We start from the raw sequence: 2,589 nt of genomic DNA, 5'->3' as shown, positions 1-2,589 counted from the left end.
CAATATAAACTAATAAAAATACTTAATAAAATCATAGTACGTCACAAGATTATTAAGGTTCAAAGTAAAGAAAACTAGTATCCACTGTTACAACGAATAAAAGAATCACAAGATAACATATGCTTCCTCTTCTTCGGTGTGGTGTGCTAAAACGGTCTTCTTAATCTTCTCTCCTTGCTCCTTGCTTGTCACTTGTTGTTGTGAAAGTCTCCCAAGATTGCTTATATAAGAGTCCATAAGAGCCAGCGCCGTCAGAAGCCCAATAAAAGTCAAATTAGAAAATCCAGATTCTAAAATTACGACCCCAGGCGGCCGCCTCCATTCCCACGCGGGCGCCTGCTCTCCAGGAGGTCGCCTGCAAGCTCCAGGCGGGCGCCTGCACAATTTCTGGAAAATTCCACTTATTCTCTTCTGATTTTGCTGATTTCTTCGCAGAACTCCCCGCAACTGATTCCAAGTACTTCCATTGGCTTATTAAGATGAAATCTCCCTAATTACACAAGTTATACCCTGAAATGCAAAAACACTAGAAAAACACATCAAATACCCAAAAATACTTGATTTCAAGACATTAATTCAAACCATATAAGACGTTTTTAGTGGTATAAAATGCCACTTATCACAACCCCAAACTTAAATCGATGCTTGTCTTCAAGCGTCACAGACTCAAAAACAAAATAAAAACATGCATAAATGCAAACTACATGAAATGCAGCGATCCCCATCATTGCTAAACCAACCAACACATGAAATCTCAATAAATGCAATTAGGCGACTAAAGATCAATCAAATCACACAAGCTAACATACAACTAGAAACGTGGTGTGTGTGAATGCTTAACAGATATGCTTCGAAACTAGATCAATTATCATAACTCAATTATCCTCAAGGAAATCACAAGATTATACGAAGAATATATTCTAGACACAAAATGACTTATAATACTTCAAGATCACTGGAGCTTATTACGGAATCATGCTTTTTTTCAACACGATAAACAAATGCTTATTTGATCGTGCAATGAGTGAGGTCCACAAAAGACTTATGCAATGGTACCCATTTAGCGAGCGTTAGGTTAGCGGATCCCAGACTATAAAAGCCTTAGGTCACTGGGCACAAAGTCCCCTACGAACTTAATAACTTGAATACCAAAGAGCTCACTCGTGATCAATTATGCATTAAAACATATTTTTTTCTCTTTTTTTTCTTTTTTTTTTCTTTTTTTTCTTTTTTTTACAATTTCTGAGCAAGTGCGTTTCGCTCCATCTTGCTCAACCCTAGACTACTCGCATACAATACGAGCCGGCTACTAGCCATTTGACGCCTAGCCACAACTAGCAATGAATTCCAATTTTTACTCCAATTCTATCTTTTCATGCCTTTTATCATTAAAAGCCTATCATATATTCTAAGTATAAGCAATTGATTAAGCTCAAAAACCATCAAACCATGACAACAATCTAGTCCTTAAGCATACTCTAAGACTTAGTGAAATTACAAGTGTTTCTAGCATGCATATCAACCTAACAAGATTCAACATCACTCTAACGCTATCACTACACTCGCATCAATATCACATATCAATTGGTAAAGCAACACAAAGGGATCATGGTATATGCATGAGCTATATGACATGATAAATAAAGCTATAAAATGAAAAAAAAACTATATAGTAAAAAATATGCAACTATATGAACTAAACTATCATGAATATGCAACTACATGACACACACACAAATATATTCCTTAACTACCACCCCCAAACTTCAAATCTTCACTTTCCCCAGTGAAGGTAATAGAAAGGAACACAGGGTATACCTACTCAGAGAAATCATCATCATCATCACCCTCAGAGGGTGAAGTGTCAGGAGGCGGATAAGCAGAGTTCTCACAAAAAACGGGCCACTGGATGTCAGCTCTAAGGCCTCTGAAAGCAGTCCCAAGTGCTAGGGTGAGCTCCTATGCAAACCTACTCTGCGACTCATACATCGCATCCATCCTCCTGGAAAGCCTCATGTACTGGACATCAGCTATCCCTAAACCTTATCTCCCTGGGCTCTAGAAGAACCTGCCTCATCATGAGCCTGACTAGGCCTAGCCATCGTAGCACCAGCTGCTGGACGTCCTCCTGGAGATGATATCCCAAACCATGCTCCTCGGGCTCTCCACATGTCCACTCCTGCATCGCATTTAGCGTCGATGAATCAATAGGAGTGTCTGGCATCTGCAGCTTCTCATAAGAAGGCCAATGGACTCCAACTGCCTTGCACAGCTTCGTGACAATAGAGGCATAAGGGATGTTGTAATGCATCCTCCCCCTCAAAAACTTCAAAATCCCTTGGTAGATAAACTCACCAAGGTCCACATAATACTCCTCAATCAAAATCCCTCACAATAACCTGGCTCTCTCAACTGTAACCTCATGTGCATGTGAAGAAGGCAAAATATTAGCACAAATAAAGGCATTCCATGCACGGGCAAACCTGTCCATCGCAACAGCTGGAAAAGAATGATACTCGTTAGATCCCGTCTTAAACTTCCATACCGTGCCCGGCTGACAGAGAGTAGCAATAATCAATTCCGTGTCAA

The sequence above is a fragment of the Apium graveolens genome, chromosome 3, assembly GCF_009905375.1.
Source record: "Apium graveolens cultivar Ventura chromosome 3, ASM990537v1, whole genome shotgun sequence".
Taxonomy (NCBI): domain Eukaryota; kingdom Viridiplantae; phylum Streptophyta; class Magnoliopsida; order Apiales; family Apiaceae; genus Apium; species Apium graveolens.
The sequence above is the reverse complement of the archived record's forward strand: the minus strand, read 5'-3'. Positions refer to the sequence as shown.